The sequence below is a fragment of the Typopeltis vanoorti genome, chromosome 8 (genome assembly GCF_054136105.1).
Source record: "Typopeltis vanoorti isolate ZY-2024b chromosome 8, IOZ_Tvanoo_1.0, whole genome shotgun sequence".
Lineage (NCBI taxonomy): Eukaryota > Metazoa > Arthropoda > Arachnida > Uropygi > Thelyphonidae > Typopeltis > Typopeltis vanoorti.
The window spans coordinates 115,155,628-115,182,392 of record NC_143556.1 but is presented as its reverse complement, the minus strand read 5'-3'; the positions used below and the strand labels follow the sequence as shown (position 1 = coordinate 115,182,392).

Below are 26,765 nucleotides of genomic sequence, written 5' to 3'. Positions count from 1 at the left end.
TGCAGGGCGCGCCGCTCAGGAATTAAATGTCAGTACCTGTCAGCATGAACTCACGGTGACGCAAAGCATTCCTTCTGAATGTTAGCCAAATCAATGTAATAGTTACGTGGAAGCGAATTACTTGTCTTTATAATAAAAATTCAAATTGCTGATAGCAACGCCACAGTGTAACAGCCAATTCTTATAAATATTCTACTTCTTAACTAATTCACAACGAAAATGCCACTTAATTCCTTTCTTATTCCATTTCCTTTCGAGGAGTTTGCAGTTACTCTAAAGAGCTTCGCTTCGTGACCTGATGCGACAATATTTTGGATGCCATCTGCTCCACACTAGTGAGACAGCATCACGGAGGGGATTGGCGGCATCGCTTCCAATAATGAAGGCTGCTACAAATCGTCCCTACGAGCTTCCTAGAGCAAAGCCTCACTGTTCTGTTATCTCGGAATGCACCAGAAAACGCATCTCCTGTCATGTTAAAGAGCAGTCTTTTGAGAGTTATGTTATGGGGTTATTTCTGAGGTCATTTTGTTTCAATCACTCTTGACATTTATATTTGCGAGATAAAATGGATAATGGGCTGGACATTACTTAGACTTTTTTTTATGTTATTCCCTTTTCTAATATAATTACGTTATGTGTTTTTTTATTCTGCATTTCTTTTATTTGGATATATGGTTATATCTTCTTGTCTCATCTGATGTCTTTCTTTCTTTCTTTCTTTCGCATTTATTATTACTTTAAGCACTTATAAACTAATACATTTATTGCTATCTAACGAATAGAAACATAAATATAAAAGCAAAAATAGGCGAGGATGACGAAGAGAGGAAACCCCAATAAGCAGGATTGAGAGAGGGGAAAAAATAAAAAGAAAAAGAAAGAAAAAACTTCAGCAGTTTATGGCAGAATGATGATGATGATAATTTGTGTGTGTGTGTGTGTGTGTGTGTGTGTGTGTGTGTGTGTGTGTGTGTGTGTGTGTGTGTGTGTGTGTGTGTGTGTGTGTGTGTGTGTGTGTGTGTGTGTGTGTGTGTGTTTCCTCCCTCGAAAGGCTGGGAATCTATCTATTGTGCATGGATTTTCTTTTTTGTTTTTGGACGGGGGGCGGTCTAAGGTTAAATAATCTAGTTCTCCTGCTCTAATCACAAAATATGGTACTTTTTTCTGCAAATCACTTACGGCCACTATTTAGCAAGGTTGTAGTTTCACACGGAACAACGACGAACGTTGACCACCTAAAAGCCATGTTCTCGCACTGATATTCTAACATCTTGTTGGTTGTATACCCGTGATGCTATCCATTCGACTAACCAGGCCGACTGGATTTGTGACGTTAATTACACAAAAGATCGTGTTTTCATCTCATTTCAATTAATAAGTGCGGTGAGTGTTTCTTGCCTGTTATATGCTTCAATATAATCATTTCATCATGGAATGAGAAATCATAGAATGATGAATTCCTTGCTGTTTTTTTTTTTCAGTTTATTATACGATTGTGACATGCTAATATCATAATGATTCCTATACTTTTAAAGCCTTTTTTTTTTCTTGTATTATGAAATATCTCTTCTGTCGAATGACACAACGATAACTCATAAATAATGTAAGCCATTATTTATGAGTAGTAGTGATGGTTTAAGTATTGTCTGAATTTACTGTTTTGAGAATTGCTGTTCTTACAATGCAGCACTACAATCCTTCGAAAAAGAATGATGATTGTAGACTTTCGTTATGAACGACTACCCGTTTTCTTGCTTCACTCTAGTGAGGAAAGATTTTTTTTTTTTTTTTTTGCATTAGTGACAAGAGGAGTTTGTCTTTTAAAAATTATGTTATATGGGCACTTCTTAAAATCAGGGTGCTTTTTTTTTCACTTAAAAATTTAAGTTTTTGAACAGAAAAAAGTTGTCAATTTGATATTAAAAACATCTTCAAGAAAGAGTATTATCCACTATTATCCAATGCACAATTTATCATCATCGAAACGTTAGAATCAAGGAATTCTATTTTCCTTATTTGGAAAGAAAGTTTACATTAGAATAGATAAGAAATGAGGTATTTACGTTTTAGATCTGTCATTTCCTCAGTGTTTTCGAAGATAAGCGGAATTTACAAGGATTAAGACAGGATGAATGGGGTTGTCCCGCTATCGGAAGGAAACGATGACTGACTCGGTAGTTGCGAAACGCTGTTGCAGTAACTGTAATGGCTGCTGCACTACCACGTGGACTATTCCTTGATGACTACTTCTTTACCTCGGTTACAATATCTTTAACCTGGAATTCTTGTGCAGCTTTATCGTCTTCTAGGCTATGCAGAAAGGCTTTCTGCCTCTCTTAAACTTTACTATCGGCTTTCGAAAAACAAGTGGTGGCAAAGGTTCATTCCGGAGGTCCTTATATCATCTGCGTTCTCCAAGTGCCGCTGCTGTTGAATACGTGATAGCATTTTAATGTCACGTGATGGAATGCAAAATATAAAATTGTTTATGTAAAATGCGAAGAGAATTGTGACGCTGTTTTTAATCGCTCATTAAAATGGGTTTAATGAACAGTTCTCTTCTACATATCATCCTTTATCCAATACTCAAGCCCAATTTTTCATCCACTAGTTTTCCCGTCCATACTTTAAGCAGTGTAGTTGTCACACACACACACACACACACACACACACACACACACACACACACACACACACACACACACACACACACACACACACACACACACACAGTCATTCCATATATTACAGATAAACTATTTAATGAATCGAATATTCATATTGCTACTTTTGAAAACATTGCACCTTATTCCATGTTTTGCGTAGTTGATATTATCCACAAATGACATTGTCGAAAGGAAAATACGATTCCGTCTTAATGTTAATGGTAAAGAGATTTGAATTTCAATACCGTAATTGGGAAAAAGTGACGGCTCCCAAGTAGCTCGTAGCTCAATCTGAGGAAACAATATACACCAAAGTGGAGTACAAAATAATAAAAGATCGTTTGTTATTTTATGTATTAAATTATTGTTTTTAAAGGCGCTATCTCTAAATAGGCAATTAAGAACTAAGAGATATTTTTTAGTTAATAAAGCACATAATTTTGGATTTATCCTAAGGAACAAAAATTTGGAGAATAGCCAAAACATCTTTTCCTCCCTTCTCCAAGAGCTCTAAATGTCTTGACAATGTTTATCTTTACTGAAGACTTCCCTTGTCTGTCCTTACAAGTTCTGGTTATGCTTAAATAACTTCACTGCAATAGATTTTGTAATTTCGTTGCTAACGTCCGATCATTTTTTCTTTTCTTTCTTTTTTTTTTTTCTTGTCATTTTACCAATCGCATAAATAGCTGCATTACTATAGAGTTTCGTGTTTACAACTGTTTACATATGATAAGTATTGAAGTGGATAACTACGATAAATTCCACACTGTTCAGAAGTGTTTATTCAGACATTTTATCAATCTTTCTTTGTGTATAGTATTATGTATATATATCTGTTTTCAGTTGGAAAAGATGCGAAGTTTATTTACTCGTGCTATCACCATTCGAAAAAATGATAATCACATTGCCACGATAACACTGGAATAAACTTTCAAGCGCAAACATTTATCTAACGGGTAAGAGTTGATTCATGATTCATGCAGGTTAGGTTGTGACTCTCTCTCTCTTTCTGTGTGTGTGTGTGTGTGTGTGTGTGTGTGTGTGTGTGTGTGTGTGTGTGTGTGTGTGTGTGTGTGTGTGTGTGTGTGTGTGTGTGTGTGTGTGTGTGTGTGTGTGTGTGTGTGTGTGTTTTGCGTTGGTAGTAACATAGTAACACTACCAGGAGGTAATTTATTCCTACATGCTCCATTGCATTACAATGCTTATATTACATGTAGCTCACAAGTACTGATTAACATTTCTATTTATTTTTTTGTATCAATTTTCATATTTACATTTATATTTTTATATATACATATATTAACACTATATAGTATAATTCACATAATATCAGTATTTATGTTAGATCACAAGGACTGGAAGTTGATTTTATTAGCAAATTTAATTAATTCTATGTAATACTTTTCGATAAGTCTCTGTTTTGACACTGGCCACTTGTCTCCGGAAGTGATGACGTGTTGTATTAGGAGCATCCGGATGGAGTCCAATAGCCGAGAGTCGTAAAGTAAGTGGTCAACAGTCTGTTGAAGGTGTGGACTGCAGATGCATGATGGTGATTCCAGGATATGGAACTGTGTAGATAGTGTCTTAGTTTTCCGTGTCCCGTTAGTAGCGTGGTTAAATCTGGAGAAATAGTGTGTTTTTTCCGCCGGAGTCTGCTTCTGATGCTAGGAAAGAATTCTTTTGTTGTTGATCCATTTTTTGATGTTTTCCATTCTTCTTCGCACATGTCTATGCTTTTCTCTTCTGCAAGTGTTTTTATAGCATATTTCGAGAATTTCTGGTAACTTGTTTCTAACTGCTTCTTTAGGCAACTGATCCGCTCGCTCCTTTCCTGCTTATTCCATTATGCGCTTTCACCCAGCAGAACTTGATTTCCCATCCCTCTAAAGTGAGATTTCGAACCAGATTTCTTGTAGTGTGTGTCATAAAATAATTTCACATAATATCTTCATGTCATATGCTATGGTGTTCCGAGAGTATTGCCAAATGCTACCACAGGATTCAGCGGAAAACTCTACAGAAAATTCTATTATGTGTTAACAAATTGGTTTGTCTTTAAAACGTTTTCAACATAATTATATCCGTTATTGTTTTTCTTATTGCTGATTTTTTAACGTGAGATAGTAAGTTTACCGAATCTATTCTGAAATTCGGTTTTCTTGTTTAATTTATCTCCGACATAGCAACAGTGCTCTCAAGTTGCATCATAACTACGTTCTAGAGAGAAATTTGTTAGGACTGCCTTAAATAAATAAAAAAAAAATAACAAAAAAGGAAAATGGCTTTGTTCTATTTTTTTTAATGATAAAACCGTTCATGAGTTAGAAACATATTATGTATTCGGTGAGTAGGCTATGATAATATGATACTCAAACTAGATACGAAAAATGAACTTTTAAGCCACTTCAGGCCCCGTTATGTAGGATAATAATAGTCTTGCACTAGGCAAGGAAATTCATCTTCCACCTAAAGATATTCGCAGCAATCCACCAGAAATGACAAACTTACTAGTTATTACTTGTATAAGGTCGTGAATTGCAAGGAAGCTCAGCAACTGTTCTAATTGTCGAACGCCATCAAATTTCTATAATCACATCAAGACCTTCCATCATGTTTTCCGTGGCCACATCAACGATTGGCCTCTTCAAGTGATATTCTTCCTCCCCATTTAATAGCTTCTCGCCTCACCAGTTCTTAACCATATAATAGAGAGAAAAATCTAATATAACGAGGACACATTAAAATGCTTTGGAGCACTTCGATTTTCTCTGACGTCATGTACTACAGAAAAATCACGGCATTCTTCGTCTTGAAATATTTGTAGTGTTACACATAAGGGTTGAGAGCTATGGAAAAATATTTAAAAAATGATATTTTAAAGTATTTAGAAGTTTTAATTTAGAATTTTAAAGTATTTCTGTTTATGAAATTTAGACCAGTTGGCCTTATTCACGTGGATAAGGCCAGTTGATTCATTCTTCTGACTAGTTGACTAATTCTTTAATAATTATATTATTATTATTATTATGAGATGTTATTCTCCGAATTGTATTTTTTTTTCTATTTTACGTTATCTGTGGAGATATTTACTGCGAACAGCCTTTGTTGATTCTACTTTTACAGCTTATGGATTACTTCAGCCATTTTTGTAGCAGACTTTATGAAATGAAACACTAACCAAAATTTATTAAACGTTGTTACTAAAGCACACTTTTTTTTTAACACATTTAGGACGCCTTAAGGTGTACCATCGCAGCACCACTTGCTGAGATGCGTTCGCATTTCGCGAACTGTAAACTAACCCTATTATTATTATTATTAACGATATATAATTAAAGTCAAAATGAAAGATGTAATGAGAAGACCACATGTTGGACGATTATTCATGTCGCACGTATTTTAATGCATGAGAGAGAGGGAAAGAGAGAGAATTTAGAGTGTAATAATAAATAGTAACATTACCTCTCATCAGCTGCGATGATGACCCAATAACTTGTAAACGTCATTTCAAAAGCCATAATTTGGATTTCACATTCAAATGTCAAGTTGTTTCTTTAGTAATATATTTCTTAGTTTTTTGCGTTATTAAAAAACTATAATCTAAACAAATCGGTAAAGTTCTTATGTAGGATTATGTTCTAATTAGGGAATAGAATATGATTGATAAACATGATATTAGTCGTGTCTATAGCTTGGCTTCTATTCTCAGCAGTTACTGAATGCATGAGAATTTAATTACTTCCTGTAATGTTTTAATTTCATAGAACGCTTTTTTTAGTATCAAATAATCTAGTTTGCATAGAACTACAATAAATATTTGATATTAGCTTCCCTTAAAGGCTGCCATGTTTGATCTAAGCAAGACTCGTACACAGGACCATCAACACTGGAGATACATCAGGCGATAACCCTTTAGGACGCAATCACCCTTAGCGCAACTGTAATTTCATCTCATGTATTTTATTCTCCAGCACCGCGGGTAATGTCAGAAATTTAAATAAACGTTACATTCATGTAACTGAGCTGCTGTGTTATTTGAGATATTCAGATGCTGGAATTTCAACTGGGCCTCATTGTAGATATGCGTGACAAAACTGTATTGTTTCTCTTTAATAATACTATAAAATAAAGTTTCATAAAATGTACAATGTGTTATTATTTGTTATTAGAATTTGTTTTATACGAGGACTATATTTCAACATTCTACAGTAGCACTTTAAAGATACACTTTCTCATATGACCTCAAATGACTCGAAATATGTTGTATGTATGTATGATGATATACAAAATATCTTATCTAGAAGACTAGGAGAAAAATTATTTGAATAAAATAAAACAAAAATTAAATTAAATTTATTATTGCAACAGATGGCATCTCATCTCTCCAACCAAAAGGTTACAAGTTCGAGTTCTTATGTGTCATCGTTGCTTTGTGAATGTTATTACGTGTAAGATGATTTTCAACTCCTGGTGTGAAGCAACCATCCTACTTATTGGAGACCAGAACTGGCTTAAAAAAGCGTCATGTTTGGTCTCTAGAGCATGGATTTTGAATTATCTAACCTTTATCCATCCCCGGTACTAATGCGCTATAGGTTTATATTATTTATATTAATCTTACCCACTGCTTTACGTGAGTGGGATTAACATAAATAAAAACTGCGCTCATCCAGTTAAATACTTTCATACTATTCTTTAAAAAAAAAAAAAAAAGTATAGTTTCCTTGAACCTGTGCTTTAATTATTATATTAGATTATATTATTGATTGATTGATTTTGTTTATTTAACTTAAAATTTACAATGTTAATTTAGACGGAAGGAAACGGCTTATATATATTATAAATATTATAAATACTCCCGCATCCCTTGATTTCCGGTAATCAGAGCTACTGCTTTGCTTGAAACGATTTCGATGGAATTTGTCAAACGTTAATTAAATTTAATCGAAGAATTTCAGTTTTGGTTTATTGAAATGGAGAAATTTTAACACCGTAAAATTATCCTGTTATATTATACTAAGCGCTAATACACTACCTGAGAAGAGGTCAATGGACCCCCCCCCCCTCAACACCCCCCCCCTCAATGTCACGTAACAAGTCACGTAACACGTGACTTGTTACGTGACATGTAACAAGTCACGTGTTTGTAGCCAATATAAATTAGAAGAATATGATGCTTTCAAGACAGTGCAACTGTCTCCAGGTGATGTGGCTGCGAGAAGGGAACTGACAGAGTTTGAAAGAGGCGTTGTGATAGGATGCCATGTTGCAGGCCTGTCTATTCGACGAAGTGTTGACAAATTTGGCCATCCCAGGTCAACAATCAGTGATATCAAACTGAGATGGAGGCGCATAGAGTCAATTGCAAGTGCTACCCGCAGTGGACGATCCACCACACTCACAGAACGTGACCGTAGGGTCCTACGAAGGATAATACACAGTGCCATTTAAGTATGAGACAACAATTATTATATCAAAACAAAGAACTATATTTGGAATTGTCAATTACACAGATTCAAAATAATCTCCCTCCAAATCTATACAACGTTTACATCTGTTGTACAGGTGTTCGAAGGCACGGTGGAAGTCCTGAATGGAAACCTCATTCAGTCTCTGGCACTCCGCGTTGGATGTCCTCATTGTAGCTGAAGCGCTCCCCTTTAATCTCTGGGAAGAGGAAAAAGTCTGCAGGAATCAAATCTGGTGAATAGGGAGATCTTCGATCAACAGATCGACTTCGAAGCCAGAAACTGCTTCACGGGCAGCACACGGTGTGCCACAAACCTCGAACAAATCTTCCTTTTGTGCAAATCCCTTTCTAAGATTAATCTGGCCATTCCCTTGCTTACGCCAAGCTGTACGATGAGTAGCCTAGTGGTTATTCGCCTATCATGGACAACAAATGTGGTAAAAGCCATAGCTTTTACCACATTTTCATTTGTCCGTACAGAAACTGGCCGTCCACAGCGTGGTTCATCCTCCAGGGATTCAGAATCCTCTTTAAACGTTGAAAACCAGTGGAACACCTGTGCAGGGCTCAGCCATCGCCATAAACTTTTTAATGTCTTGGTACACTTCTGTAACAGTTTTTCCTAAATTACCGTAAATCATAACTCTTTGCTCCATGACTCAACTTCTGAAACATACACTCTTACTTCAACGGTTGCCACACGAAAACTGCTGCTTCACCCAACTCGAAAGTTGTACCTGCGATTACAACACACTCTAGAGGAAAAACTATAAACACGTTTGCTACTTTTATTTAAAATTTATTACTTTTATACTTTTATTTGTCCTATAAAAATCAATCTCATTACTTAATGGCATATTGTGTAGTTAAAAAACCCCGACGCTCACAACATTGGTTTCCATAGGAGGACCGCAATATGTAAGCACCACATTATCCGAATCAACATGCAGCGTCGTCTTCCGTGGTGTAAACAGTGTGTACAATGGGACGTGGAAGCTTGTAAAGCTGTGTTATGGAGCGACGAATCACGCTACACCCTCTATCGAACAGATGGACGGGTGTGGGTTTGGCGGATGCCCGGTGAACGTCTCTTACTAGAGTATGTAACCCCAACTATGAAATTCAGAGGTGGCAGTGTGATCGTATGGTCCTGTTTTTACTAGTTTGACCTCAGACCTCTGTGGTGCCACCAACATTGAACTCCAAGAGGTATCTGAACATTCTGAACAATGCAATGCTTCCTACTTTGTGGCTTCTCTACAGAACTGACAATTGTCTCTTTCAGAATGATAATGCACCGTGTCATGACCTTGGCAATGCTGTAACTGCGTGGTTTGTGGACATGAACGTCAAGACACTTGACTGGTCTCCACAAAACCCAAATCTCACCCCTACTGACCATCTGGGTGATGAACTGGAGCGTCGGTGAAGTCAAAGGAAATTCTCCTCGCAACAGTCCAGGACATGCCTACAGGAAGAATGGTCCAAAATTTCCATTGATCGCTATCGTATGTCCCGTAGATTGTCGGTGGGCGCCATGGTTGTTTATTCCTCACATTATGGCGTCTGTTGACTACTTTCCAAGCAGTGTGCAGCGATGTGCTGGTATGTGATAATATCACACTGCTGATTACCAAATTGATGACCACATTCATCCTAAGGTTCTTAATAACCGTCGTAAATTCTGGGGTTTGGGCTATTGGATTATTGGTGGTATTCCCAATAGGGCAGCTGAAAATGTTAGGACTCTTGCAGTAGTTTCATGAACCTCTGCACGTGATTGAGCAAAAAAATAAAAATAATAAATAAATGATTTTTGGTTATTAGCTAACTCAATATGGTCCTTTTTTTTTATTTATATTGCAAATTTATATGCCTATTTGGAAAATATTAATGTAATATATATTTTTATAATGTCATTTTCATCTATGAAATGTTGTAAACCTATAGTATAGTTGGAATACTATACCAACGGCAATAATCAAGTAATAATAAAGTTTTTTTAAAATTTAATTTAATTTATTTTTTATCGTGGAATTTGAAGATATGTATATACAACTGTATTGATGGAAATACATTTATTACTATGAGCATTTGCGCAACACTTTTTTTGACAGATGCTTTTCAAATTTTATAGATTCCTCTCTCTCAACCATTCACATTGTGAAGCATCACTACGTCACTGATGCAGTGACCGTGCATAGGAAACAGAAGGAGGGATATAGTTAAGAACAAACTATACCTCAAACAGTTTACGGAATACCATGATAGTACTACGAAAATTTAACATAATTACTAACTTCCTATTAACAATCTTCCTCCAAATTAGTCTGATATCTGCGAGGATTCCAATATTGTCAGATCATCGATTTCGGTCTTCTTGGGCACTCCTAACTGCATCAATCCACCTACATCATGGTCTTCCTCTGGGTTTTTTCCCTGCCATAATTGCACCAAAGACCTGTTTCGCTAACCTAGAATTCAGTTTAACTGAGATTAGCGAAACAGGTGCCAGGATGGCAGGGAAAAAAAACCCAGAGGAATACCAAGATGTAGATGTATTGATGCAGTCAGATATTAGGAAGTAAAGTATACTTCTGCATTAATGCATTGATTTTGCATGAATTTAGTATAATTTTACAACATCTCTTAATTTTTATCATAAATCTCATTTATGTGGTCTCCAATCTTTCATCAGCTGCTTTTTTTTTTTTTCTAACTCAGTTCGTGATTAATATTAAATTACTTTGAAAACTGTCCTATATACAGCTACTTGAGTGTTCTAATTTCTCTCTTATTCAATATAAATTTATTTGTTTGACTTCCTACCATACCAGCTTTGCTAATTCTGTTGTCTATTTCCATATTTTTGTATTTTCACTAAAAGTTGTGCCTTTGCATAACTGAAATGATTAATTTTGTTCCATGGGTTTTATATTTAGCATGCTCTTTATCCATCATATAAACGAATCGAAGATGTTCAGGAAGAGATGAGACAAAAATTTTTAATGAAGTATTATTCTACTATGAACAGTGCTGTCGCGTTGTTAGGAAAACATGTTTTTCTATTTTAAATAATAAGATTCGATTTTGAATTTGATCGACATTTTAAATATGAGCTATAAAAATGCCTTTAGGAGATGCAGATGTATTTGTTTAAATGATTTGAAGACTTTAATTTATTTATGAAGTACGCATATTTTAAGAAATGTCTGCTATTTTTTATTTTGCGTAGACTCAAAACAAGAAGTTCTGTTCTTCCTTTAAACGAGGGGAAAGAAAATACATATCTTATTCCATATAAATGCTTTTAGAGTTATGAACAACCGTTAGATAAGAAAGTTTTTTTTATCTGTTTAGCCACTTATCTTCGTATCCAAATATTGAACATTCGAGATTATTTTGGAGTTGAAGCTTTTCACACCCTCTCTGTGGGCCATTAATAAAGGAGATGGTAGACTAGTCCATTGTGCTATTTTCAAGTGAGAGAATTTTTTTTTATTTTTTTTTTACTTCGCTGTAATGTTCTTATCAGTTAAAGGCATGGTAAATGTTCTTTTGTCGAGATAATCAGGTTTCGACAGTGTTGAGATCCGATTATGTCAAAATTTATTCAGAACCGAATATTCATTCTTTTGTTCACCTACAAAATAAAGTTTCGGAAATTCGATATTCTAGTTAACAAAATAAATAAAAATAATAATAAACAGATAAATAAAGAAATAATAAATAAATAAATAAATAAAAGAAAACCTCCTTTGAAAAAATTCGTGTAAATAAATAATTTACATAATTTCATTGCATTGATTCGAAGTTTGGATGAGTGTATCAATTGCAACTTTTATAACGCTCATGTGACTTAATCTTAAAACTGTACTCAGACTAATTTAACATTTTTGAGTGGCAGTGCCTAATATTCTACATTTAAATCACTATATTTGATACTTTACTTATATTATAATAAAGGAAATTAATGCTTATGATTAATACTCAATGAATTAATTATGTAATTGATTACATAAACACTTACATAATCAGTGACTGATTAACAGAAAATACTTTTACGAAAAAGTTTTATTCTGTTCCTCTCTTCCTTAGTAGTTTGTTCCATTATTTTAACTACTTTTTGTAGAGCACTGAAGAATATGTTAACGGTCATCTTCGGATACTAGGCCAAAATATCGGTACCTATTAACATTTTTTTCGTAATCGGTGGTTATAATAAGGCTTTTAAGAGCAATGAACAATTATTAAATCCACAGTTAGTTGGTCACATGTAGTTAAATTTTCAGCTTATTTATTTTTTAAAGGGAGATTTGCTATTCCCCACTTGTATACAAAGTTATCCTTAGTTATCATTAGTACAGTAATAGCAATCCTACGAAATGGCTCCGAACAATTCTGTATCCGGAATCGGCTAGTTTCGAAATAGGAAACAGCGGAATGAATTTTGAGTTTATAATCAAAGAAAGATTTGGTTCAATTTAGTCCTGTTTGGGTATTCAAATCCTAATTTAATGTTTGTGCACTTAAACAGAGCAAATTTGAAGAAAGTTAGGAAGATAAGCGTTCATTCCAAGTAGATACCGAAGTCAGTCAAAGCAATTGGTTTATATAATCATTATTGGACTGACTTCCATAATGATTATATGAACAAGCATATTTTATAATAAATTACGAAAAACAGCAATAACATTTTCTTCCATTTTGGTGCTGATCGGGGGGGGGGGGGGATAATAATAGAGCTTCAGCTTTTTATTTCTAAAAAACTTATTTTTTTAAAATATTCACATTCAACTGGTTATTGTTCCTTATTTATCCAATTAATTATTACCAGCTTAAAATAAAAATAATAATTTTAGCAATTGAAATAAATGTTATTACGATATAATCAAAGTAGGACTACCTTAGCCTCATTATAAAACATTTTGCACGTGTTATTTTCTGAAAAAATTGTCAATATTAAAAAAAAAAGTTCCCGTAAATATTTCCTTATTTTTGTGGTCCTGGCACACACTACATAGGAAAGATTCACCTTCACTACCTTCCAGGACAGAATTTCTGTTACCCAGAATTAATATTAATTGAAAGTTCAAGTTTGGGTAGTTCTCCATCCCTTCAAGTCATCAATCACTTTTACCAAAACGTTGTAGTTTTTAAATTCGAAAAACTATGTATTTCTGTTCCCTCCCTCCTTAATTAGCAGGTACTTTTTTAACTATTATTTTTGAAAATCCACGCAAGGTTGGGACTGCTGACTAGATAACGGTTTGAATTTTTGCTGGCAATATTCGGCTTTCTGTATTCAATTCAAAAATTTAAGACTCCCTCCTTAATTTTTACAGTCTATAACGCAAGAAGTAATAGAACTTAGGCGGATAAGTTAATCGTTGATTTTTTTAATACTTTCAATATAACTATATAACCATTCCTCTCCTGTGATTCAAGATTCAGGGTTTACTTTTCTTTAAGCTTAATAAAGTCTTTTTCTCTTCGCCTAATATATATATATATATATATATATATATATGTTCGAGAAGGAAATTTCTTTCCAAGACAATTTATTGCTTCACTTGAAACTGTGGTAGTGGAAATGTTTTTCGATTTCTTGAACCATGTCCGTGATTTCCCACATTTCCTGGATAATGAAAAAATCAAGGCAGGTTCTTACGTTTCCAATAAGTTTATTTTATTCAGTATACATTAAGTAGTCAGTCTGATTGAAATATAGTGTTGGATCATCTCAACCATTCAGATTGAGGGTGACCCCTGTTTTCGACTTCACTCGATTCCGGCTCTAGGTAGACATGACAAATTCCAATAACTCCATCATGCTTGCAGACTGTGGATCCCTTTATGAACACGAATGGAGATACTCCATTGGCGAAGATATTCAAATGTTGTCACCATTATTCCTCCTTCCGTTAGCATGAAATAAACAGGAATCTGGATTCAACAATACATGCAACCCTTCCCCAATCCTGTGTTGTCCAATGTTGATGTTCCTTCGCAGTAGTGATTATTGTTTGTTGGTCATCTGCTGCTATATCCCCTCATTCGTTTTGAAATACTCAAAACGGAACAATTTATTAATGCAAATATAGTTTACTTCAAGAGAAAACACTCCTTTGCAGTTCTTAATTATTCAAGCAGTCATTTATCCATTATAGCATACCTTGGAATTCGTTACTTGCCTTCGTCTGTCTGTTCACTGAGCCGCTGTTTCTCGCACTATGTCCGACGTGGGCTTGATGTCTTCTGTTTATGGCATCATCATCCTAGACGGAAAAGGTTTCCGAGATAGTCTTACTGGCCGTCCCTCCCCACCACCATCCCTTGTTCGAAATAAGCCATTCTACACTTTTAGATGTAGATATCTTTTCTAGAGCAAAGCATTGCTCATTTTTATCGATATCTACCACGTGTTGTTTGTTACGCGCTATTGATGGAACCATCAATAGCACGGAACTTTCCTAAATAATTTTCTAATTTATTTATCCAAAACAAATCTCTACCCGAAATTGATCGTTATATTTATAATAGGAGATGTTTCGGCTTTAAAATATTGCTTAAATATTGAATTACCTATAACCTGGAAGCTTCCTTCCAGAAACTTTTTTTTTTTTTTTAAACTCTGGCAGTACTGACAAACCAGTTGGCGAACAAACAAGTATGTGATAAAAAGACTTGATGTATTTGGCCTTAGTTGCCTCCTCCTCCTCTTTGCAATTCCGGTACCAGTCGGGAAGTGGCTTTTGACTGAACGGAAATGAAACGGGAAAGTATTTTAATTATCAGAAAGTACAATAAGCAGTTGAGTTGTTTTAATTGAGTACAATAATATTTATTCATGCATGTTATGTATGGTGACAAACAGAGGTTATCTAAGCAAACAGGCATAAGCGGTGTAGAAATGACTTCATAAATGGGTCGAAACTTTCACTGCGGCATCGGGAGTCGCAGCTGTTGACATTCTCATGGAAGTACTTCGATGTGTATTATAATAATTACTTCTATATTTACAAATACAGACGTTTCTTTGCTAATTATAAAAAGCTAATTTTTTAAACTATTGAGGAAAGAAATTTTATGCGTTCGGTTAAATGAATATATATCGGGCAGAAAATTCTTTTGCATCTTTCAGGACTAGATTAATTTGAACGTCATCATTATGGTTAAAATTTAGACATCGTTGTGATGTTTCCTGTTTTAACAAAGAACGAATGACTATGGACTGAGTATGGTAATCAGTATACAGTGATCTGTACAAAATGATAATTTTATGCATTTGAATTGCATGCTGTTGCTGAAAGTATAATACGGAACAGTAATTATACAGGACAGCATGATATCGTATTTTTCAGCATGCAAAAGGCATTTGACTGTAGGGTACAGTTATTCGGAGTCAAGTGCTCTAAAACACTTAAACCAACTACAAATCTTTATTGGTTTAACAGCTTGCAAAAACAAATAAAATCATATAACTCCTGTGCCATATAACTCCAGGGAAGAAGTGACACTCTTCTAGTGCTCTTCCACCCCTCCCTCGTCTGATCAGTAAGCAGGTTTACTGAATGAGAAAAAGAAAGAATGGCGTTCGTCTTCTCATTTCATATATCTGCAGGCTAAGAGTTAGCTGCACCACAGAATCGAATTTTGCAATTTTCTGTGAGGGAAAAAAAAAAAAAAAAAAAAAAAAAAACCTTATTAAAGCATTATGCAAATCTGACAATATTTGATCTTGTCTTTTAAATTAAAAATAATAAACATGCAAACCCACACTATTCTTCATCTTACTTCAAATAAACACTAAAAAAATTGAGTATTTGTTACAAAATTTCAAGCATTACTGAGCATTAATCTCAAAAGATGTGACTTCTAGATTAACGTCTAAATATTCTTGAAATGTTTATTATTATTTCCTTTAAAACTGGTTGCTAGTAAACTTGGAAATATTATCAATATGATGGCTGAAGTATATAAACCTGCTGATAATATACTTTGACATTTTACAGCATGAAAGTGAATAGTTACGAAATAATTTCATCTTATTCGTTCTTTACTCTGTTATTCAGCATTACATTGTTGAAAGAGATAACCAGTTGTAGACTTTCTCCTACTACTGAGGTCAATGACGAATTACACTGGAGTAAGGCTATCTACAACATCTTAAAAAAAGAAAAAAAGTGATTTGCTACTATGTTTTACCCCAGTCAGTTTAAATCATGGCGCAATAAGGTAAATTGCTGCTATGTATAAGAATTAGATACATTGAAAAGGACAGCTTTTAAAATTCCTGGAGATGCTGTACATATACAATCTTAACGACTTGTGCTTGACCCACTTTAAGAATTTAATGCGTCACCAATTTAGCTCATCAGCAGCGAAAGAAATCTTCTTCTACACCACTGGATGTTTAATAAAACAAAATCTCTCAAAATTGTTATCTTAAAATTTAACACACACACACACACACACACACATATATATATATATATATATATATATATATATATATATATATATATATATATATATATATATATATATATATATATATATATATATGTCCTGTTTAGAACATATTAAAAATTATTCGAGGGAAAAATTATATTTGACAAAGAAAAAAAAAGGAAGGAAGAAGGAAAGAAATGAGTTTAATTTCATGAACATTGTGATTTTGTTAGAAATAAAGTAACATAAACTTCCCTTTGAGGGGGGAGGACTCAGCTTCGCTATTGGTCATCGTCGTCGTCATCATCAATATCACATCATAACTACTGCGAATACAGTAAACCCTCGATTTAACGGACTTCAGATTTAACGGACAAAATTTCCGGTCCGTATGTCACATGTGGAAATTAACACCCTGTTAATTTTAAAATGCTTTTAACCAAGATTTGCTTATAATTAAATTAACAGGTTATTTTTTGTTATTAATTAACTGTTATTTTAAACAAATTTTGGCGAATAGGCCACCATATGTTGGAAAAACACTGTAGTAATTTAGCCGACATAAATGAGTCACCGCTCATAAAACATGTTCGGCGAATGATTAGGACGTGATCACAACAATCGCACTGTAATTGGTTCTTTTGTTACGTGGCGTGACTTTCTGCTGCAGTTTTATTACACACATTTTCGTAATTTTAGGAGTTAATTAAAAAAAACCAGCAGAATTCAAAAGTTCAAAAAAACTTGATATTTTTTTCAAAGCTCATCTCATCTCATCCGATTGGTAACGGGTTGAGTCCACTAAGAAGAAAGGTTCTCCACTTATCGCGATCTTTAACCATCTCACTCATGACCCTATAGCTGGGTAGATGTGAATGTCCTTTCAGCAACTTTATCCAAGTACTTCTTGGTCTGCCTCTAGGTCTTTTTCTTTCTATATATCCATTCAGAGCTAAATATGGGAGTCTATGAGGGGCCATTCTCTGAATATGACCAAACCATCTCAGTTGATGCTTAATGATTGTGTCTATTATATTATCTGGGAAGTTTAAATCTGTTCTGACTTGATCATTAGTCTTGTGTTGCATCCAGTGGGTGTTATTAATTTTTCTGAGGCATTTCATTTCAAATGCTTGAAGTTTCTTGATTGGTTGTTGAGTTAATCTCCAGGCTTCTGAAGCATAAGTAGCCGTTGGGATAATAATTCTTTTATATAATTTTAATTTTAGACTCGTTGGGATTTTTTATTTTTCCATATTTTGTTTAGTTTATTCATGTTGGTCCAACCTAGGTTTAGCCTGTGTTTTACTGTTTCCATATTGTTGAGATATAAGACTGCCAAGATAAACATATTTATTAACTTGTTCCAGCAGGTGATTTTCAAAATTTATAGAAATATTCTCTTCTTCTCTACCTATCTTCATTATTTTTGTTTTATGAAAATTTATTTTCATACCATAAGTTTTACGAGAGTAATTTAAAATATTAATAGTTTTTTTCTAGCTGTTGTGTAGAATCTGCTAAAATAATGATATCATCCGTGTATTTTATGTGATTAATGTTGGTACCATTGATTTTTACACCTGGTTCATCAGCTATGGTTTTACAGACTTCTTCTAGGAAGATGATAAAGAGTTGAGGTGAGAGAGGGCATCCCTGCATTACACCTTTCTCGACTCTGAAATTCTCGGTTTTAATGTTGTTTGCTTTAACAAAAGCTTTAGCATCTCCATAATAATTTGTAATAAATGTTAAAATATCAGAATCCATTTTTACATTTTTTAGGATAGTAATCAATTTGATTCTATTAACTGAATCAAAGGCTTGCTTAAAATCTATAAAACAACAGTATATGGGCAGGTTGTATTCCCAATATTTTTCTGCTATATTATTAATGGTGAAGATATGGTCTATAGTGGATCTATGCAACCTGAATCTTGCTTGGTTTTCCTCTATGATTTTTTCTGTAAGCACCTGTGTTCTCTTTTATATAATTCGAATGAATAGTTTATAACTATGACTTAAGAGTGTTATGGGGTCTATAATTTTCACATATTCATTTGTCTCCTCTTTTGTGAATTGGTATAATAATTCCTGTTTTCCAGTCAGTTGGAATTACTCCAGTATAAAGAATTTGATTAAATAAATTCATTAAGAAATTAATGGCTTCCTTGCCACCATATGTCCATAATTCTATAGATATTTCATCTTTACCTGTAGCTTTTGAAAGTTTCATTTGGTTTATTGCATTTATAATTTCTGCTGGAGTTATGGGTGGTGCCTTTTCATATATCATCTTTTCTGTTATACTTTACTCCTCCTGTTCTTTCTGAAATAATGTTTGATAGTAGTCCTTCCAAATTATTTTAATATTTTGTATTGACCCAGTTTCTAGATTGTTTTTATCTTTCATTGTTAATGGTTAATCTTTATAGATCTTAGTTAATTCCTTGATAAATTTGTATACCGTTTTATTATCATTTCTTTTATTAGCTTCTCACAGTTTTACTTTTTCCTCCAACCAGTTATTTTTGGCAGATGTGCACATTTTATCAATTTTGTTTTTAAGATTCTTATAATGTTGTTTATTTTCTACTGTATTTTTTATATTTAATATATGCTTTGCTATTCTTTTTTCTTCTAAAGTATTTAGAATTTCAGAGTTATCCATTCATGATTTGGTCTTGATGTTGTACCAAGTATGTTTCTTGCAGTACTTGTAACAATTTTTTTTACCTTGATTCCATGTATTTTCTGTATTGTCATAGGATAATCTTCTAAACTCATTTCCTATTAGTGTCTGATAATTATCTTGCATAGATTTCTCTTTCAGTTTTGACAGGTCCACTTTGTTGATAGGAGCTCGTGATTTACGATACTTGAATTTTAGTTTAATTTTTGCCTAGCAGTTCATGGTCAGTGTCGAAGTCTGGAGTTTTTAAAGTTCTAACATTTTGCACTGATGATTTCCAATTGCGTTTGATTAGAATGTAATCAATACAGTTCTTTGTTGTACCATCTGGTGAGGTCCATGTGTATTTGTGGGAAGGTCTATGGAAAAAAAGGGTGTTACAGATAAATAGATTATTTGCTTTACAAAATTCTAAAATTCTTTCACCTCTTTCATTTCTGTTATCAACTCCGAACCTGCCCATAACATCCTCCATGCCTGGGGTGAACTTCCCAATTTTGGCATTAAAATCTCCCATCACTATTAATATATCTTTCTTATTGGTCTTGTCTATTAGATCTTGCAACTGATCATAAGAGGTATCGATTTCTTCATCTTCATGTGACTGGTCGGGGGAGTAGATTTGAAGTATTGTAAAGTAAAACTTTTTTTTTTCTTTACCTTTTAATCTGATAGCGAACATTCTTGGGCCATGTGGTTCTATGGCCATGACTGCATTTTGCAGCCTATTGTTCACTAAAATGGCGACTCCTTCTCTATGTATATTGTCCTCTCTGCCCGAATAGAATAGTTTTCCTGAATTTAGATTTATAACTCCTTCTCTTGTCCAATGGGCCAAACCTACAATGTCCCATTTAATCCTAGCAAGTTCTTTTTCCATCAAATTTATTTTCCCAGATTTTAACAGTGTCCTTATATTTAAGGTTAAGAGATGTGGTCAGCCAACTCTATTGGCTGACCACATACTGAACTTCTCGACTGCTCCCTGTGATCTAGGATCAGTCGCGTCGATTTCCTGGGACGCAGTAACATTCTCTTGACACAGTGGAGACTCCTGATTCATAGGGTTGAATGGAAGAATAATGCAGCCAGCTTGCCACTCCTCTGCTGCATCCTTTGGTCCACGTCTCCTTAATTCTTTATTCAGAGCGACCCGTTGGGGTTTCTCTCATCTGCCACCCGAGGGACGCGCCTGGTAGGAGTCAGGTCTCCCCCAGGCAGGATCAAAGTAGGATTACCTAAATCACGCGCCTCAACATCTAACATTAACTTCACATTAACTTATCTAAAAGTGTGTATTAAACAATTTTTTTTTTGTTATTGCAGTGCTAATATAGATAAAATTGTAGTATAATGTTACAGATATTTTTGTTTTAAAAAATTCGCGATTTAACGGACTTTCGATTTAACGGACACCCCTATTAGTCCGTTAAATCGAGTGTTCACTGTATCTTTTAATGTTTTTCAATGTCTCCTTCGCTAATCCACTAACCGTTTTTGAGCTCTGCTTGTTCTTTCCTATCCTACTGGGTTTTAATTTTTGTTCAGGAAGTCGGATATTAGTCATTCGATTTACATCTTTATCCCGTTCTGTGTATTTTTATTTTGTTTTCCTTTGAGTTTACTTTGAATTCTTTTAATGTAACCTCATTTCTTTTGTGGTCAAATATATTATCAATATACAGTATTATCAGTGTTATTAAATTGTTTTTATGCTTTGTTTATTTTGTTTTGTTGTTGTGTTATTTGAGCAGCAGATTATATCTGAATGGCAAGTGTGTAGTATTTTCATTTTTGCATTCATTGCAGTTCTCCGTTAAAATAGTACTTCGGCACATATGTTCCGTTTCAGTTAAAGTTTCTTTCGACCCTCATATTTTTTATGTTTGGAACAAAGAAAAAAAATATCCCGAGGGGCACGAGGTCCTAGGAGGTAGCAGCTGCTGTCTCCTCTTGAGTGCAGGAAGCCCATCCGTCCTGTTTTCATCAAACAGCGTCACAAATCTCGTAATACGGGATATGCCGCTGAGAGGCTTTTGGATAGCCACGTGCCACACATATGGGATCATTTTCTAGGGATGTCCCAAAGCAAGTTTTAAATCCACAGCTGTGATCATATTGGTAACAACTGTGGTCACTTCCGGAAGTCTTCCTGTTCTCTTTGAATAGCAATGCTAATGCCAAGAGAATTTGCTATTTCTTAAAAAAAAAAAGTGTTCATTGACGTTAATATGAATACCAGAACAACAATTTAAAATTTGCAATACTTTCTCCCCATTTTGTTTTCTTTAAAAAAAAAAAAAATATATATCAAAGGAAGTTTCCGATGTATTTTGGATATTTCAAAACCGAAAAAAAGGATTTAAAGTTAATGAAAGTTGAGTAGCTTTATAGAATCTGTTGCTTTAGCGTTTCAGTGAGCACTAAGATGAATTTTATCTGTATCATGAAAAGAGAACGGTGGTTTTTTAAATGTCTTTCATGCGTATTATGTAAAATATTTCGTGACTTTTTTTTTAATTCTAAACGAATTTATTTAGTGATATTCTTAACTCGTTTTAATTATATGTCGGGTTGGTTGGCTGAGTGGTTAGCATACTCGCTCTCCAACTAAGAGACTGCGGGGTTCGAGTCCCGGCAGGGGTGCTCTTGATTGTCTTTAGGTGGGATATGAATTTCATATATAACTGATAATATAATAAAAAAAATCCTTAGCCTACTCACCGTACAAAAAAAAAAAAAAATATTTCTTTTGTTCCTTTATCGGCGTCTAAATTACTGTCATGAAACTGTCGGCCATCTTTAGCATTTAAGAAGCAAAATTACTGCATGCACATTTACCACAATTATTAGTTTATTAGTACAGTGTCTCTTGTACTAGTGTATTTTCTTGATTGAAAATGTATATCAGCAATAAATCTACTAACATTTAACAATGTGGGGGGGGTTTGATGTACCTATTTAGAACATATTAAAATTCTTCGAGGGAAAAATTATGTTTGACAAATAAAAAAAAATGAAAAAAATCAAAGAAAACAGTGCGCGTTGAGTAAATCATGAAGAATATACCTAATTTTAGCTATTGGTTTTGAAAATAAAATTATTTGATAAATGTGCGGTTGCTTTAATTTACTTATTTTATGTATTCTGTCTTTCAAACTTTATATTTATGCTTTCTTTCTTTCACAATTTCATATATATTAAATTAAAGTTCATTTCGAATTCATGATGTCTGCAGTTACGGTTTCCAAAAATTCTCAGAATGGGGAAAAAAAAAAAAAAGCTAGAAAGGCAACAAAGTTACAAAGAAATCAACTTTAAGAAGTTCACTTTTTCTTTCTTTTTTTTCTTTTTTTTTTTTTTTTTTTTGTAAACAGTTCAAGAAAAATGAAGCTGTTTTGCAAAAGCTGTTATGATAACGTTTAATTTCTCATTTCTTGATGATCGGAAATATCATCCATTCGCCGATATATTTTACACCATACGCATGCTTTAATGTGTTTTCCAAGTGATGTGAAATAATATATTACGACATTTTGATTGAAGGACATTGGTTGCATAGTAGCAAACTTGTCCGTATTCAGGGTGAGCGGATATCCATAGAAAGAGTATCCGGCAGCCTTACATAAAAATCTAGTTTCATTGCTTTCATTGTATAGTAAAATAATGGCTTATTCCAAAATTACAATTATGAGCAATAAAGTGAAAAACCCTGTTCATAGAAATACAGTCTGTGTTATTTAAATTTCATACAAATTATTAGAAAGAAAAACAAAGCGCCAGATGTTCCAGTGCTATTAAAGCAACGAAGAGCCAAAGTATAAATGAAGCACTTGTTTTTAATGATTTTTATTTATTTATTTTGTATATAACTGTTTGATAGCTCTACTCCACTTTATAAATGAACTTCATTTGTAAAGCAACATTTATTATAAGACACCTACACACACGCTTTTTCATTCTATTACACCAACTGGAAAACTATAAACCACTTAAATACTTATATCCTGATGTTTTAAAACCACATAAAAATACGGGGGGGGGGGAAAGCCCAACTGTCTCGTTGATATGAGTCACTGTTGTGCTTATACCGGAGAGAGAGAGAGAGAGAGAGGGTAGGAATTAACGTAGTAAGTGGCAAAGATGGGAACTGAAATTTATGTCTCCTTAAAAATTCATGTACCGATGAGAACAGCTATTCAACAGTTATTCTGACAATATTGGCAAAGCTTAAAGTTTATTATTTTAAAGACTTTTTTTTTTTTTTTTCACCCTTACTTGCAACGACTCCAACGAAGCCTGTATTATTGTATCACTCATTTCTATGGCAAGAATGAACCTCTCAACAATCAGCCCATTCTTGGTGACATTTCAAAATTAGCTTAGTTGCAACTCTTTTTGCTCCCTCCCCTCCTTAAAAGGGCAGGAGTGTCAACTTTTTTATATGTATATATATATATATATATATATATATATATAAAGAGAGAGAGAGAGAGAGACGGGTAAGATGGGAGGGGGGGGAAACGCAATATCTCTGGACATTAGTTCAACCGTAAGAAGGGGAGATTAGGGGAAGAAACTCAGTGGTATTCCAAACAAACAGACGTCCCGTGAATCAAGGAGACCCTTATCTGGTCATAACCAGATGTGCTCCTGGGGCACGTGTTCAGTAGATGATTTATGTTTCACAGCGAAAGCCACGAATGCCTTTGCAGACATCTTTGCAGAATTCACTGCGCAGTTATTGGGAAATAACATTTCAAATGTCTTGCATGATAAAAGAAGATAGAAATCGTAAATTTATTCAAGTACGTTTCGAACTCGTCTGAAATGCTGCTTATTCTTTACTTCAATTGAACACTCGTATCAAATGCGATTCATCTTTATCTTATTAAACGAATTAATTCCACGATTTTAACTGCTAATATTTTCTTTAACTAACAGTTAAGAAATTCAGTTTTAAAAATCTTAATTTCCATTTTAAGGAAATTTCTATAGATATATTTTATTTTCAATTGAGTTCGTTTGGGACCGGTTAACTCAGCCTTGCTTTCCAAACATTTTGGGCGGGAAGCTCTTACATTCCTGATGTGATTCAGATCGAAGTTTTTCTAACCGAAAACCGAAACCATCATTTTATAATATTTAATAACATTTAATAACAGTTTATAGAAATAAAGGATATTATAAATATATCATTATTTTTCCCTAATAACCATTTAAACGTAAAAGTTACAAAATTAACCAGAGAATTTATGAGAATATAACCTTCATCAAACGGAGAACACTGAGTTATTTAGGCTTACACTACTTAAAAGACAGAAAATCTACCTAGGAGCCGGTATATCCGCATTTTATTAATGCTTCTGATTAAGATTTTACAAGCCCAACATCTTTTTAACTGTTGGTTCCCATTAAAGACCAAGCTCAAACTTTAAAGAAGGCGTACGACTCCTGGACGTATCTTTTCAGCTGTCTAAGCCAGGGCAACCTTCAGCAATTGCCGAAGGTTGCATTCTTATAAACTATCTGGTTAATTGTTTAAAGTTTCAAATTCAGTTAATTAACCAAAAATTAATAATAATGATAGATATATAATATCGTTCATTTCTGTAATTTCACAAAGACGAAATGCTGTCCAGAAATCAAATAAATGATATTATGTTTTAAAAGAGATGCAACGTTACGATGGGATATTAAGTAAAACCAGATGAGTTGTGATCCTATCTCAAAAGGATATCAATGTTAAGATTTTTTTTTTTTAATAATATATAGCTTCAAACCAGTTCGAAAATTATCAATTTCGGCTGCTCTCCCCAAGGATAGACTACCTCCGTTGTCAATCCTTGTGAAATCTAGGTTTACTAGTATCGTTTGTCTTGCCTTTTTGCTACAGCCACTAGTCAAAATTGCAATTAAATATCTTCGAGAGGGAAAAGAAATCAAGTCTGTATTCGCATCATTACACTGGACCCGTTGGTAGCAAACCAAGGTAGCCCGAATGGTTAGCGTATCCGCTCTCCAACTGACAGGCTGCATGTTCTAATCAGCCGTGGGCATGGGTGTGATTATCTTTAGGTGGTAGATGAATTGCATCGCCCGGTATGAAACCACCTTGTCGCTCACTGGAGGCCTGAAGCGGCTTGAAAAAGTCTATATATATACATATATATATATATATATATATATATATATATATTTTTTTTTTATTTTTTTTTTTTTTCCGTGGGTGGGAGCAACATAAAAAAAAGCTAGTAGAAAATCAACTGAAATTTAGTAGACTTTTGTGGAACCCTTGCCGCACTGCGAAATAAGTTACACTTGAATTATTATGATGGCATGCCTGACTCCAATTTGTGGGAAATAATATTTTGAGACGATTTACAACATAAAGTAATAATAATAATAGTAATAATAGCACTTTAATAGTGGGTGGACTAAGCGTTACATTATTCAGGAATCATGCTCCAGAGACACGCCACGTTTCCAATAAGCAGGGTGGTTTCACACACGACAATTGTCTTAACCCACCCTATCATGTGTGTGCGCGCACTCGCGCGTCGGATCACACACACACACACACACACACACACAATAGCCTGTATTTGACTGTTAATTTAGCTTTTCAGAAAGTAATGCTTCTTACTATTAAAAAGGAAATTACCAAGCGGATTATCTCGATTAAAATTGATCACACTATAAAAAACCAAGTGTATTTTATGGGGAATGAGGAGATATAATTGTTGATGGATAGTTTTAGTTTTAATCAACGAAAAGTCATTAATGATGTATGTTTTGCTGTATGTCTGAATGTATGTTTTGCTATATTTTAAAAAATAAAGCCATAAAATAAAAAAGGCATGATATGTTTGGCGGCATAAGCTTAGTTGCTTCGCAGTAATTTTAACCAAACCAGACACTATACATTTGATTTAAAAAGTATAAGAAATCTGGACTGAAATATGATTCATGAAAATACATTGCAATTTACCTGCGTTCAAAAATGCTGATCGTGTGAGTATTTCATCATCTTTAACTTTAGAGAAAATACTTTCTATATTCCTATTCCAGATGTCTGGAAGAGAGTAAACAGATAAAACAGGAAAGCGATCTGAATTGTACCGAATTTTTTGTTTCACTTGATACGTCTCATTCTCCCCCATCCCTCGTCCTTTCTCATTCCGAACATTTAAGCCTCATTTTCCCCCTTCAGAGGCACCACTTTTGTACCTCAAGGAAATGGTAAAGCCATAAAGACACACGGGCCTAGAGGAAGAAAATGATAAAGGCGCAGGGTAACGGGACTTTGCACCAATCATGACTCATTTCCTCCGGCAATAAACTACCAAAGGAGTGGGTGTTAAGTGACCTCCAATCATCACACTATCCTTTCCCGTTTTCTCCCGCAGTGTCTTGTCACCGACTCCGTTTGTATTTCCGCCATTTGTTACAGACATCTATTTGTGTAGATACG

At 34.2% G+C, this 26,765-nt stretch overlaps 1 protein-coding gene and 1 long non-coding RNA gene across 5 annotated transcripts in view; one reads left to right on the top strand and one right to left on the bottom strand.

The window, feature by feature from the left end:
* Positions 1 to 26,490, bottom strand: part of LOC150104297 (uncharacterized) — a 31,383-nt gene extending 4,893 nt beyond the window's left edge. Inside the window, exons 1-2 of one of the 2 annotated variants that reach the window (XR_016548688.1) lie at positions 26,283 to 26,490; positions 15,651 to 15,811 (exon numbers count right to left, since the gene is read on the bottom strand). This is a non-coding gene — a long non-coding RNA (uncharacterized LOC150104297). Of the gene's footprint in view, positions 1 to 15,650; positions 15,812 to 26,282 lie in introns of those variants that run through there. The other variant, XR_016548689.1, reaches the window with a different exon arrangement.
* LOC150104296 (uncharacterized) overlaps positions 1 to 26,765 on the top strand; it is a 273,534-nt gene that overhangs the window by 80,471 nt on the left and 166,298 nt on the right. The gene's annotated exons all lie outside the window — the stretch shown is intronic.